Genomic DNA, 14,869 nt, shown 5'->3' with positions numbered 1-14,869 from the left:
TTAAAACGTTATACGAATTATTCCAATAGCATTTCCCTTCCTTTTGCAAGGGAATAAAAACATATTTCTTTTGGTGGTGGCGGCGGCGTCACATTTTGTGAACGCAATAAAATAATTCATGTTTCTGTTTCTATTTGAAATCAGAACATATCCATCCTCCTATTTGGAGAGGGAAAAAAACTGAAACTTTCATTTTTATTACTTTTACTTGAATAGTGGGGTAATTGTTGATCAATCGAAGCTTTTTCTTTCAATCTCATAAAGTTGGTTCAATAGTTTGTTGGTATTACAGGTAGCAGATGTTTTTGAACAACTGATACTTTGAGTCAGGCTTGAATGAATATAAACACATCAGTTACATTTATAAATCAAAACAGAGTTTACACAACCAAGGGATTTAACTATAAAATTAAATACATCAAAATTATCTGTTTCTCAAAAGTTTGAAGGTTAGTTTTATTCCTTAAACATTCTTTTTCCGAAGTCTCCTTTTCTTCCTGAAGTATGTGAAGTCTGTCCACACGCGTAATAAGGGGAGGACTGGTTCATACAAAGGGGGTATTTTTTTGTGTTTTTTGTTTTTTATAAAAGTCAAAATTGTTAAAAGGGAATTTATAGCTATACTACATAGCTATATAAAGCGAAAGAATAAATGTTTAAATAAAAGGGTAAATTTTTACAATTTTCCTTCCAACCGGGCTATAAGTTGGTGATTTTTTGTTTTCAAATAGTGGATTTGCTTTTTCAGCTCCCGGATTTGATGCGTTTCATGGATATGACTGCGCTGAATTTGCTCAGTATAGTCATCTAACTGGGGGGTTTGTAATTTTGCTGTCAGATATTTTGCTGGGACATAGATTTTTTGATATTCAAGAAGGGAATTAGTTATGGAATACATTTTTTTTATAGGGTGATAGGCTTCTAATTTAAAACGATTGATTAATGGATTCAAAGCATAATTGAGATCCATATCGAAGCCAGGATTGCTTTTAGAATTAATGTATCGTTCCCTTTCTAACTGAATATGTAATCTAGTGTTTATTTCAGTGGGGTGCAAGGGCTGTCGCCTAATGGTCATTGGACAATGAGAAGTTGATACCGGCGCATTTGCCGTTAGTATCTTATATGGTCTTACAATCTGGGTCCGTTTTTTAATTTTAGAATTCGAGGGAACCAGGGGTATTTTAAAATCAGGGGGTGAAATTTTTAGGGGTGGTGGCTGTGATGCTGTAGTTATTGGGACAGCTGAACTGGTTTGAAGTAGTGGCTCAACGAAGGATCGTGTTGAGGTCGGCTTTGCAGTGGGTGTTGTAGTAGTAGAAACAGTTGGTTGTTGAGTGAGTGCTGAAATCTGCGAGTCCAGTGGATCGGTTGGTGGCAGAAGTGAGAGGAGATCTTCGAAATCTCTCAAGTCGTCATCAAGTGTTGCGTCCATAGTTGAATCAGTTGGTATATCCTAGAACAGTAGAACTTTTTTTATTAGACTGGGTTTGTTGGGTGATCCAAGTTTTGAGTTCTTCTCTCAAAACTTGTTAATTGGATGTGAGGATACATACGATCCTGGTTTATTTTATAAATTTCCTCTAAAAGAGGGGCTTGTATTTTCTGATCACAATCTTGTTCTATTTTTTCAGTTTGCTCATCTTGAGTGAAAATTGAGGTCACTATGGAAGTGAAAAGTATATTGTATGAAGCGGCAAGTAATACTTTGCCAAAATGTAGTGAGCGGCCGGTGATTTTGTGAATATGCATAGCCTTTATTATGAATACTAGGCAATCTAGTATGAATTTCACAAATAGAAAAGAGGCGAAGACTATTCCGCATTTTTCTAAATAGTATTGTACTTTCCCGAATATACGGGTGTATTCGTTTTTCCAAAAGTTTGGAGAGATGAGATAGTCCAAATAAATTGTTTCGGAAGAACCTAGCGCGCTGTATGAGTCCTTGAAAAAATTTTTTTTAGCATTTAGAAAGGACCTGGATACTTTTTGCAGTATTCCTTTCATCTCTGAATTATCGGAAATCATATTCCAGAATTTTTGCATTTGAGCATAAGTGTAGATTGAAGCGCCTTGGCTAGAGGCTAGAGAATGCTTAATCTTTTGAATTATCTCTTTTGGTTTAAAGAGATGTGGTCCTGTAACCCTTGTAATTTGAGGGGTTAATTCAATCCAGGACTTATCATCATCAACATCTAGTTGAAAGAGATTCGAATGTTTGTCGGAGCAGTCTTGTAGATCTGCCGGCTGAAAAGTTTGTCTCGTAATTGGATCGACAAATCGAATGTTTTCCTTATACATAATGGGAATGCGATTATAGCATTCATCCATTAATTGCAAAGGTGAATAAAATTTCGGACAATGGTAGAGCCAGGCAACATTGCCATTGGTCTCTAAAAACATAGAGCGGTTTTTGGTTAGAATATAGCCAGCCAAACGTGGGCTTTCAAGCGAAAGCATTAAAGTATTTAATATTGAGGAGCGTTCTAGCTCACATTGATTTTGCAGAAGGGCTAACTCGGCCGTTCTGAGCATGTAGAAGCTATAAAAAAGAATATAGTCCAATTTGGTACCTATATGAGCTTCGTAGTCAATTTGATGACTTGAAAATTGGAGTGGCGGCGAATCATCACTTAATGTGAGAAAAGTAGAATTTGGTTGGCCGGCATTATGAATAGTTCCCGTTTCTGGGGTTGGTTTAACTTGGATTCCAGTATCCATATTGAAACCGTCAGTGTATGCAATAAAAAGTGAATCATATGAAGTTGGATACACTATTCTGGGATGACCACAAAGAGATTGCGGTTTATTCATCACCTGTAGCATAAATTTTTGAGAATCCCTTGTATGGGTAGAATGAATAGATGGGCTAGAATCGCCTTTAATTATGTAGTATGATTCTTCGTTTTGAATCATTTTAGCCGGAAATCTGTTTAAAACAGTGAAAATGAAATTGTTGGGTTCTTCCCAAGTATAAGCAAAAGCGTCTAAGGATGTTGTTTCACATCCATTTGTAGACACTGGACAGGGCAAAGGAATGTTTTGCCAATTATTGACTGTTCCATCTTTGAGGTTAACAGTCAGAGTTACATTTTGCATGTAAGTTTCAAAAGTGTCCAATTTAATCCAAGAACGGCCATCACATTCGTTATGATTTTTGCCGTCAACTTTGCCAGCATGGGCATTAGTTACTGTTTTAACATTAAATTTGAAAGGAATATTTCCAATACTAGCATAGCCTAGGTTAAGATAGCCTCTGTCGGCGGCCGATTTACATTGATCGGCAGATAAATGGAGATCAGTAGTGATCATATTTTGTCGAGCGTCGATACCACTCGAATCAAAAGAATCGCAGAACCAATGCATTGATTGGTGTTTGATTCGACACATTGTCGCATTTACTTTTGTGCGATAATGTCTCTGATATAGAGTAACATAAGCATGAGTTACTTTAATATTTTCTGGTTGGACTTTGCAAGGTGCTACTTTATTTAGAGAGAACATTTTGTTAGAAGTCATTAGTTGACAATCATAATGAGCAACCCGAAGATTATTTGCAGTATTTGCATATAATTGTTCTTTCCGATCAATTGCTGAGGTTTGATTCGAAAGTATCATTAGAGTTAAAAGACCAACCAAATAAATTTTTTGCAAATTTATTTTTTGGTGGTGAATGATAGTAGAATAATTTTTAAAAGTACTTACTTTAAGCATTTCCTCGAGAGTGGTTAGAACAGGATCTTGGTCCTTCAGTTCACCTTCCTCTATTTCACTATTTGGATTTGTCATTTTGTGGATTTTTGTGAAGGGAAATCTGAGTTAGATTTCAATTTTTGTTGAGGAATTCAGCAGATTTTATATTTTGGAGAGAGAGAGAGGAGGATTTGAATGAAAGATGTGGAATTGAGCAAGAATGAAAACAACTGTATATCAGTTAGTTTTTAAAGGCTGTTTTTGCTTTTTTGCAAATCTAAGCTCTGATTGGCCGTTGTTATTCGGCGTCTTTCGGAAGTGACTCTTTTTAAGTCGTAATTCATTCGCCATTCGTTTTGTGGTTTTTTCCAATCTGGCTTAATGTCGTGGTTTTTCCACTTAGTTTTGATTTGTTGAGATCTAGCAGTGGAATGATAATCATTCGTTTATGCTGATGTTAATTTTAACAACTGCATTCCCCTTCCTTATTGGAGGAGGAAAATGAAAAAAAAACATCTCTTCATAAAAGAGGACTAAAAGCAACATCATTTGTTTGCTTTCCGTTTCAACTTCATCTGTTATCTCAGTATTTTTAAAAATTTTTGCTTTCTTGAAAAATGAGTTATATCGAGCCTGAAGACAATCTGGTGGACTTTCCCGAGAAGTTTTTGAACTTGCGGGATGAGTTGGATTTTAAACACGAAGCCTTGCTGGAGGACAAGGAAGTGGAGAGAAGAGTGGGAATATACGACGATTTAGTCGAGAAGGGTGCTAATCTGACACCCATGGAGTTCATGATATTTATGGACCGGAGTTACATATTCAAGTATCCGGTCCTGAACACTGACGAACTGTTTGAGCTGGGCTCAATACAAAGTAGGTGCTTCACGAAGGGAATTCGGAGCCCATGGAGTGGAAACCATGTGGTTTCCCAAGAGACAATGGACTTTTTGTCCTTATTCTTTGGGGAGGATGTAAGTTTGTTTTACAATACACTCAATTTTAAAAGTAATAATAAAAAAAAAATTTTTTATTCAAGTGGTAACATAGAAATACTATATAAATTTGTTTTAGTTTCAAGAAGAATTCTTCAAAAAGCCAGTGGCGGAGGCAGAGTTTAAACGAAAAATAGAGCTTGAGATTATGCTGGAGGAGATTTATCAAGCGTGGTGGCGGCCGTACTCAGCGCTGTAGTTTGCAGTGAGGAGCCTGAGTAGGGCCGCGGAAAACTCGTTAGAAAAGATGGCGGCATTAAAACTTATGAAAGCGTACTCAGATATTAAATCTCATATTTATAAAAGTTATTTTTAAATTTATTTATTAACATGTTATTTTTGGTGTTTTGTGCTTTTATTAGAAACGAAATATTTATAAAGTAGAAAAAGAAAAAAAAGAGAAGGCCAATAAAAAGAATTAAAAAAAAATATTATGCTGGCCAAATAAATGGTTTAGTGTTTTTATTTCTTTTTAAATTTGCCAATTATGCTAGATGGAATTGTAGTTCCATAAAAGTTTGTAGGACGATTTGTCCGCTTAGGTTTTTTAGATTCTGAAAGTGATCCAGGTGCGGATCGAGTATTTTCATAGAAGCTTTCTTGAGAGCTATGAGGAATATTTTTTCCGTCAGTAAAGCTTTCCGATGATTCAGATAAACGAGGGAAATCAGGAGGACGGGGAGTATTATATTGTGTTGTTATATTTTGGTGGCGGCGGCCAAAGTCATTTGCGAGACTAGTATTAGGACTTATACTGCGGCTAGGTAGGCGGCGGTGGCCATAACTACTAGATTGACTAGTTGAAGGATTAGGGGTTTTATCAGCAGGATAGGGAGTTGAACTTCGAATAGGTCTAAGATTCTGGTCAATCGCAGTCGCATCGAACAAAGTTCTTAGATGCATAGTTTCTCTGCCTGAATCTAATGATTGATCTTGGACAATAGTTCTATTTTGATCCTCATTTGTAGGATTATTATCAGTCATTTGCTGATAACCATTGTTGACTACTGGCCAAAACTGGTATTGTAGATTTTCAACTTGTTTCGGTTTATTGAAAGAGTCGATTTGATGATTTGTTATATGATCATAAAAATCACTTGAAAATAAATCACTAGAGTACTCCTGTAGTAGCTTGGGCATTTGTTGTTCTTTAGGAAAGTATTCAACAATATGATTGCGGTGGACAATCTTTTTTCCGTTAGTGAAATCATTTTGAATTCCGTATGTTACTTCCGTGATTTTTTCAATTACGGTGTAAGGTCCAGATCTCAAATTTAAAAGCTTTTGACTTTTCAATAGTGGTTTGGATCTATTTTCTAGTAACACTTTTGTTCCTTCTTTTATGGGCCGTCCTAATTTAAATTGATTTCGGAACATGTGGGCCTTATTAGTGATGCGGCGGCAATGGGTATAGGTGTTACTATAAATCAGCTTAAAATCATTTTCCCTTTTTAATATTTCGGCGGAAATTTGATTTTTTAGAAATCTATCTATGGTCTCATTGTTTGATTTATGCTCGGTATGAGCATGATTTTCGAGACCAGCGCAAAATTCAGAGGTACATCTTTTGTTTTGGTCGCGGTAGAGGCCTAATTTAAGGCTAAGAGGAACTTGAGGTTTTATGCCAAAAACAATCTCATATGGAGTGTAACCTGTACTTGAATTAATGGCGGTGTTATGTGCAAAAGCAAATTTATTTGTTAATTCAGACCAGTTTGAGCCTGAGGTACTCAAGAAATGTCGAAAGTACTGGGTTAAATGTTTATTCTGGACTTCAACTTTTCCGTTAGTCCAAGGCGAGTAAGTAGTTCTTGGTCTCAGGGTTATTCCCAATTCAGAGGACCAATGAGCAAAGTCATTACTCATGAATGCACTTCCATTATCATGAATAATTTGTTGTGGAATACCAAATGTTGTGATGTATTTCTCTAAGAGCTTAATAGTTTCCTTAGAGTCTGCATGGGTGCATGGATATACTTGAAGATATCTAGAGAAGGCATCTATCACAACTAAGCAAAAGTTTTTGCCATGACTTGATGGTCTGAGCGGACCTTTATGATCAATGTGAATCGTTTTCATTGGGATTGTTTCTAATTGTCCCCATTGTTGTAATGGAGCTTCATTCAGGTCTTTTCGTTGAGGTTTATTTTTCTGACATTCTAGGCAATCATGAAGAAGCATGTTGACCCATTTATAGAGTCCGGGCCAATAGAATTATCTTTTGATTATTTCCAAAGTTTTTGTTTCGCCGTGATGACCGCTAAGAGGATGCTTATGAGCTAACTCAAAGCAGTTTAGCACTAGAGAGATGGGTAAGCAAATTTTTGGACTCTTAGTGTAGTCATCATTATATTCATTAATACATAGAAGATCATGTTGGTCTTCAATGAATAATAATTCGAACTGCCTGATATAGGCTTTTAATCCTTTTTCTTCACGATAAGGATTTTTTTTGTTTCTTTCTGGCTTTTCGTTTTGCTTTATGCAATTTTTGATATCTATGATTACAGTATCGTTAAACTGCTCTTGCATAATTGTTTCAACGTCTAAATTTGCTTCTTTAGCAAAGTCGGTCATTTTTGCTATCAGTTCAAGAGAATCTGATTTATTCTCTTCAGATTGGAGACTTAGGGGTTCAATTAACCTCAAGGATTTTGTTTTGGTTGCAAAATCATTTTTTGCTTTAACCAGGTCGTTGAGAAGGTTGTTCTCAACATTGCCTTCATATAAGTCAAGCCATTCTGAATTTTCCAAAGGATCATCAAGTGCAGATACTTCATCTGGAATTTCTTCATAAATGTTTTGATCGTTTATATCTGGTATAGATAGTCGTTTGATTTGATTGATTTGTTTGCCAAATCGGAAGAAATCTGTTATATTTTGAATTGCACTACAAGACTCTTCAAAATATTCTGGAGCATCTTCAATGCTGAAGTCTCCTCTGTCACTTATGTTGATTAATTTCTTTTTCCCGCCTTGCACTTGAGCAATGACTGGATAGCAATCGTTTTGAAATATGTTATCATCTTTGTGGAGTACTGAATAACATATTTGTTCTCCATTGTCTAGGATGAACTTTATATCATTTGGAATGGTTTTGTGTTCTAGTTGATATCTTTTGATATCAGCGATGGGCACATTTTGGCTCAATAAGTCAGGAAAGGCTAGGTTTGAACCTGGAGTATAGATTATTTTCAAATTGTTGAATTTTGTCAATACGACTTGATATTTGAAAAATCTATGAGATAGTTGTCCTTTTCTGGACCATAAGAAGAGAATAGGTCTGTGATCACAATATAGGTATAGAGGAAAGGGTGAACCTATAATGTAGAATTCATAGGTTTGCAAAGCAGATATTATTCCACATAATTCACGATGTTGAGTAGACATTTTCTGCTCAGCTTTATCAAAGACTCTAGAATTGGCAGAAACAATTCTTTTCCCTTCAGGGAAGTCTTGGATGAGTATACATCCGGTTCCTACATTTGAGGAGTCGGCGTGAATGTGGAATGGGTAGTTTACATCAGGTATGGCATTTGAAATATCATGACAGAATTTGTCTTTCAGTTTTTGAAAAACTTCTTCATGGCATGGTAGCCATTGAAACTTATCACTACTGTTTGCTAGTTCATATAGACATTTTGCGTCCACATGAAAATTGATGATGTATGTGCTGTAGAATCCCATGACATCTAATACTCCTAGAACTTCTGTTTTTGATTCAGGGGATTTCAATTTTTTTATGTCATCAATTCGTGAAGCGATTGGGGAAAGACCATCTTTAGAGACAACGTGGCCTAGAAATTTAACTTTTCTTAGGAAGAAAAAAGTTTTGTCAGGGGCAGCTTTTAAGTTGGCCTTCCGTAAAAGAGAATGATATTCTCGAATTGTGTCAAACATTTCATTTTTACTTTGACTCTGTAACAGAGTGTCGTCTATGTAAGTAATTGCTTTTTTTTCTTTAATGAGGGGTCCGAAGGCATATCTCATTAGTTTACTGAAGAAATTTGGAAGTGGTTTCAAACCATAGAAACCAACTTGGTAGGTATATTGTCTACCTCCTACAATAAAGCTTGTTAATTTCTGTGCCTCATCTGTTAGAGGTACTTGATGGTAGGCACAAGAGAGATCACTACTTGTGAAGTATGATCCGTTTATTCGGGTCATGAGAACTTGTAGTGGTTCTAATGGCCAACTACAATTGCTAGTATCTGTGATTGAGTTTAGATACCTAGCATCCAAGACCAACTTAACGTAGTCTTTTTTTGGAAGAATGATGACTGGATTTACGAACCATGAGTTCATATCATCTTTTTCATTTAGTTCTCTGACTATGCCTGCTTGGATTAATTCATCCATTAACTTGTCCAATTTATCTCTTAGATGGACTGGGATTTTACTCGGTCGTTGTTTTTTGAACGTTGCGTCCTTTTTGAGTGGTATATGGAATTTATGTTTTGTTTTTCCAATATCATATTTGTGATGAGAATAAACATCTTGATCCTCTATCAGCATTTGAATTAGATCTGCAAATTCATCATCCGATATATCACTTTGTGTGAAATCGAAGTCAGATAAAAATTTAATAGTAGTTTCGATTTTTTCCAAAGTACTACTATTGTCCTTATCAATTGAGGAGTATTGGGTAAAGGTTTCGTTGACTAGAAAGGCAATTAGCCGATCATTATGTTCTTTGTTTCGGTACTTTTTGAATTGTTCTTTCAAGGGAGGCCTGCAAAGGTTCTTTGCATCATTAGAAAAGTCGGTTGCTATTTCGTTTTCATTTTTGCATACTTTGACTATATCTGAACCAATTTGTTCAAATATTTCTGATACGTTTTCTGTATCAAACACTTCAAGGGCAGGCATGTCCTTGATTTCTTGTCCTGAAACATAGACAAATATAGTAATTCCAGAATGTTGGAATACATCGAGAATGATTTTGGAAACTTCTTCCCAATTCATTTTATCTAAGCCACAAGCAATTTTGGGCATTGCGATAGATCGAATGTTATTTGCTATAGCATGATCTTTCATTTCGGACAAGGTATTGAATATAGCGTCGTAAGTGGGTTTCTGAAAGTACCTCTGTTTGGTAATCAGGTTATATATGATTTGTCCAGATTTTGGATCAGTGAAGATGAGAATATCGTTAATGTTGGCATGTATTGAGTTACAAAAGTGTCGTAGCTCAGGATACCTTTTGCTAATTGATTCAGCAAATCCTTTTTTCATTGCTCTATCTGCAGAGATTGTATGGGCAATGGGCATATTCGATTCGAATATGGACCTTTTTTTGAAGTCTACATATTGTAGACAGGGGCCGGATAATTGAGTATTGCTTTCCTGTGTTGTATTGACAACAGTGTTCAGCATGAAACAGCTATCGAATTCTGAACTTTCATTTAAAATTCTCGTTGTGAACTCATCACAATCGTGGATAGCAAATATTTTATCCTCGTATCCTTGAATATCAGTTACTGCATAGCCTAGTACACACTTGTTTAGTGTGACAGGATGATCTTTCTGATTTTCAATTAGGATAGGTAGGCTTTGCTCAATTTGAGTACAAACTGTATTAATGAAAACCAATTCGGTTTTAGTTGTATTTTTATGAGGCAGGAATGTAGTCCCTTTTTCGAAGTATGAATTTGGTTCAGCCAAGTGTTTGTATAAGTATGTAGAGCGTGCTGGAATGAACAAGGGTTCTTTCAAGTTAATTGAGACAATCTTTGAAACGTTAGGATATTCTTTATCGTTGTTCATCAACCCGTATGATATTACACCTTCTTTTGATTTGAGCTCAACTGCGGGGATATCAAAGTAGAGAGCTTTTAAGAAGAGATGACAAAAGTCTACTCCTAATAGGTTGGCAGTCTTTTCTTCAGTTATCCACACTTTGTGGTTAGATGGATATTTTCCATCAGTGTCGAAACAAGATTGGATAGATGTATGGCCAAACATACGTATATCAGATCCATTATAAGTCTTTGCTTTAATTTTGGATCGGTAAATTGTCATTTTTTGACCTAATTTTTCCAATTCTTGATAAGTTGGGTAGTTTATAATACTACAAGTTGATCTTGGATCAATCATGAATTCAATTTCAAGTCCACTATTATTATTTTTGTCTCCGGTGGCAAAATGATATAAGCTAAGATATATCCTTGATTTAGGATTACTATCATCGCTTGGTTTCGGAGACTTTAATAGTTTAAAGGAAAGAAATCAGTGATAGCATCACAGTAATTGACTTCTTCCTCAACCCAGTGGGTAGTTTCAGACTGTATTTGATTCGATCTAAAATTTGGTGATTGAGATCGCGTTGAGTCTCGACTGTTATTGCTATTATAGCTTCCAGTGTTATATGGTCGACCTCTAGGGTTACTATTGAATTGCCTATTTTCTTGGTCGTAGAACTGTTTAGCAACTTGTTCATTTTCTCTGAATTTGTTTTCTCTGGGATACCTATCATCATAGGTTTGGGGTCTTTTGTTATTGAAAGACGATTGTGCATTAGCCTTTTGGAAATTGTTTCCGTTATAGTTATAATTATGGCGAATGCCATAGTTATTTTGGCTAGGATTTGAATTGTTAGTAGATCTGTTTTGGTTATCCCAAAACCGGTTGCTTGGGTTAGGGTTACTCTGGTTAGGGAAGTTATTCGGTCTTCGATTTCGTTTATAATCAGTTTCAAATGAAACTCTTCGTTCATTTTTTGTGGTGAGTTCTTTTCGCAACTTATTTACTTCGTCCTGAACTTGCTTTTTGGAACATCTAGATATAGAATGTCCATTCATTCTGCAATATTCGCAGAATCGTGTACTATTAGGTCTTCCCTTGATGTCAGGGTGACGTCGTTGAAATGAATTCTGATCATTGATTGCACTAACTTCTTGATTCTTGATCAATTTTGTTAGTTCTTTAATTTGAGTTTCTAATGAAGTCATTTTATCCGTTGTTGACTTATTAGCAGGATCAGTAGCAACAATGAATGTTAGATCCTTAGTGATTACATGATTTGTGAATTGATCCCAGTTGGCATTTGGATGCTCTATCAGGTATTCATGAGCTTTTTGTTTAAGGGCTAGAGGTCTTACTCCCTTAATTGAGAAATCAATATACTTTTGACTTCTTTGTCTGTTTTTTATAGTTCTCTCAGCATTTTGAGCAGCTTCAGTAGCATGAACGGCTTCATCAATACTTTCGGGCCATCCTCTATCTACAGAGATTTAATTCTGTGGAAGTAATTTTTTATTAATTCGCCATCTTGGCGAGCTGCATTTTCAGCATCAATTCTATGTTTGAATTGATCTCGTCCGTCAGTGAATCTGTTTAGGAAGAGGTCTTTGAGTTGTGCCCATGTGGTAGCATTGGTTACATTATCATTGAACCATTCAAGAGATGTATCAGTTAACAATGATCCGAATAGGGATCGTTGTCTGCTATCATAGCTGCGTCGTGCATCATTATCAGCAGGTCTTTGACCTAATGAGAAAAGAATTTTGTTTTCAACTGAATTCCAAAATGCTGTAGCATTTTGGTTCGGATCGTTTCCCGAAAATGTCATTAAAGACAAGTTGGGATGGGATATTGGGGTATCAGCCATTTTATATTTAGTTTAGAACTTAAAAAAGAAAGATAGAAAGGTTTATAAATTTGTTTAGAAAACTTAAATTTCCGATTTGGAAATTTATTACTTCTCTTTATTTGTAAGAGAAATTTCAACAATTCTCCAGTTTGAGAATTGGAATTTTTGCTTTTTATCTCTTTTTGAGACTTTAGCAATTTTTGCGAATTTTTAGAAGGTGTGCCTCACTGGTCGCACCAATTTATTACGCTAGCAATACTATTTACGTCGGACAAAACGCTTGCTAGGATTAAAGGGTCCTTTCTACTTTCTATCTTAGAAAGTAAATCTAAAATTCGCTGAGAAATATTTTATTAGAAAAGAAGTTAGTATGAATTTACAGCAAGTTGCCTTTTGACTCAATATCTATTTTAACGGTGAGATTAGAGATATTTTTTAGAGATTGGTTGGGGTGGTAGAAGAGAGTGGTGTTGGTGTTAGAAGAGATATTGTTGGAATGAATTCCCGTAGTTTTGAGCTTCTATTTATACTCAGATTGGGAAATCACGCCACTTTTCGTATCAAATGAGAAGTTTCTTTTAACTTCGTATTCTTTATTCGTACATTCGTATTTTACGAGAAGAAGGTTTCGTATGCTCGTATTTTACGAGAGGAATCGTTAATATTCGTATTGAATGAGAATAGTCGTTTCAATTCTCAATGCTTAAAACGTTATACGAATTATTCCAATAGCATTTCCCTTCCTTTTGCAAGGGAATAAAAACATATTTCTTTTGGTGGTGGCGGCGGCGTCACATTTTGTGAACGCAATAAAATAATTCATGTTTCTGTTTCTATTTGAAATCAGAACAATATTCACGTCCTGCTGAGTATTGAGTATAAAAAAAACACAGAGATGTAACGGAGCTTGGCATAAATTGCGGTACAACACAAATAAAAGAAAACTATATAAGCGCAAAAACAAAGCAAAAAATAATTTAAAAAGTCTACTTAAAAATTCGTATTCTCAATAAATTTTCAAACACGCAAACACAGGCAAACACGCTAAAGAAAATATTTGAATTTCAAATTAGCAACGGAACAAAAACGATGCAGCGCAAACAACGCTGACAATTTTTGAGCAGACACTTTACCAAATAAAACTAAATACAAAAGTCACAAAACTTTTCCACATAAAACGTCAAAGCCAACTGGCAGTCAAAAACAGCAACGAGCGCTTATATAAAAACAAGTTGGACTTTACCACGTAAAACGTCAAAGCCATCTGGCAGTTAGAAAACGGCAATGGACGCCTATAAAAAACAAGCTGGACGTGTGTATTTAAAAAACCTTAACCATCGAGTTTCGAAGAACAAATAGATGGCTTTAAGATTGTCTGATTTTCTAGAACAACTTAAAATAAGCACTTTTTTGATAAAGCTAACCCAATTTGAATAAACTGGATTGTTGGGTCAGGATTTTATTCCGATGGAAACTGATAATTAAATTCATTTTTTTCGAAATTAAAAGTCGATCACGTTTTTCGTGATTATTACATTCGGTAGTGGTGTTTATCTTCCTTTCACCAAAGGAAGTGAACTGAAAAAATAAGGAATCAACATTCAAAATGCAAAGAACAAAATTTTAGCCTGAACAAATTTTAAGATTTTTTGCTGAAATAACCAAAAAAACAAATCATCCTGACCTATATATAATTCTGGACTACGTTCATCGAATTAGAAAACTGCCTAGCATGGTGTCAGATTCCAGCGCTTGATCCTTCGCGACATAGCCCCCTTCCTTACCACAACACTACTGGTTCCACATTTACAAATTACCTTTATTAGTAAAGCCAGCTGATTAAATGGCTGAAAAAATTCTGTTAAACTAGTGTTTAATTAGAACAAATCTTTAATCAAGTTTGATAACGCTTGCTTGCCGCAAGCTTAAACAAGGAATTGGCAATAACGGTCAAAGTTTCCTGATTAAATTCTATGTGTGGCGTTTGCTTCAATCCAGTCACCTTCAAGGTTAAATCGTTGATTGGGACCGAACCAATTTTTGAAAAGTTCTCCTCCCCAGAGACATCTCAAAACAGTTTTTTGAAAAGGATTGGTAATATTTCAGAGTCACCATAAAGTAACAGTTTGGTGAAGTCTGAATGATTCAGATTTTGCCGACTGTAAAACCGTAACTAAAAGAAGACCGTAAATAAAGGTTGCTTCTCTATTAATTAATTTTGATTAATTTTGAAAACTTGATTAATTTTTAAGGGACAAATCTTAACATAAACAGTCTTTTCGTTCAAGAACAACTCTTGCCGCTCAAGTCTTGCCGCTCAAGAAAAGTTTTCGTGAACTTCTCCAAAACTGGGTGAAAAAAATCTTGTTTTAGTTTTTTCACTTGTGCTCTGTGAGATATCTCAATATTTCGGGCAGAAATTTTTGCCCAAATTGAACATTCCGTTTGGTTTATCCAGCTAACAACTTCTAGAAATACTTATAGAGAAAACTTAAAATCTAGTGAAAACTTAAAGAAATACCAATAATAAAAAAAAAACCTAAAAAGACCTAAAAACACTTCTTTACGACGGAGAATCTAGGGTTATTTT

At 35.4% G+C, this 14,869-nt stretch overlaps 1 protein-coding gene across 3 annotated transcripts in view; it reads left to right on the top strand.

The window, feature by feature from the left end:
* The first annotated feature begins 226 nt into the window (after positions 1-226).
* The window catches only part of LOC134842105 (uncharacterized), a 34,549-nt gene continuing 19,906 nt past the window's right edge, over positions 227-14,869 (top strand). For all 3 annotated transcript variants that reach the window (XM_063858291.1, XM_063858289.1, XM_063858290.1), the window contains exon 1: positions 227-449. The gene's annotated coding sequence lies outside the window, so the exon portion shown is untranslated. The remainder of the gene's footprint in view (positions 450-14,869) is intronic.

This window comes from Symsagittifera roscoffensis, chromosome 3 (assembly GCF_963678635.1).
Source record: "Symsagittifera roscoffensis chromosome 3, txSymRosc1.1, whole genome shotgun sequence".
Lineage (NCBI taxonomy): Eukaryota > Metazoa > Xenacoelomorpha > Acoela > Convolutidae > Symsagittifera > Symsagittifera roscoffensis.
Note: the sequence above shows the minus strand (reverse complement) of the source record. Positions and strands in the feature narration are given on the sequence as shown.